The following is a 202-nucleotide window of genomic DNA, read 5'->3' as shown; positions in this document are numbered from 1 at the left end:
TGTGTGAGTTTAGTACTATCGCTCCTCTCAATAGTAAAGGACCTCAAACATAAAAATATAAATAAATAAAAGATGCATATGCGACAATGTGCAAAAATTAAAAATAGACCCCCTTCCAATTTTCACATAAGAAATAATAAGTCATGCATTTTCAAAGTATCGATCCCTTAAATAACTTCACCTTTTTCAAATTTGCTAAAGA

This window comes from Prunus persica, chromosome G6 (genome assembly GCF_000346465.2).
Source record: "Prunus persica cultivar Lovell chromosome G6, Prunus_persica_NCBIv2, whole genome shotgun sequence".
Lineage (NCBI taxonomy): Eukaryota > Viridiplantae > Streptophyta > Magnoliopsida > Rosales > Rosaceae > Prunus > Prunus persica.
Note: the sequence above shows the minus strand (reverse complement) of the source record.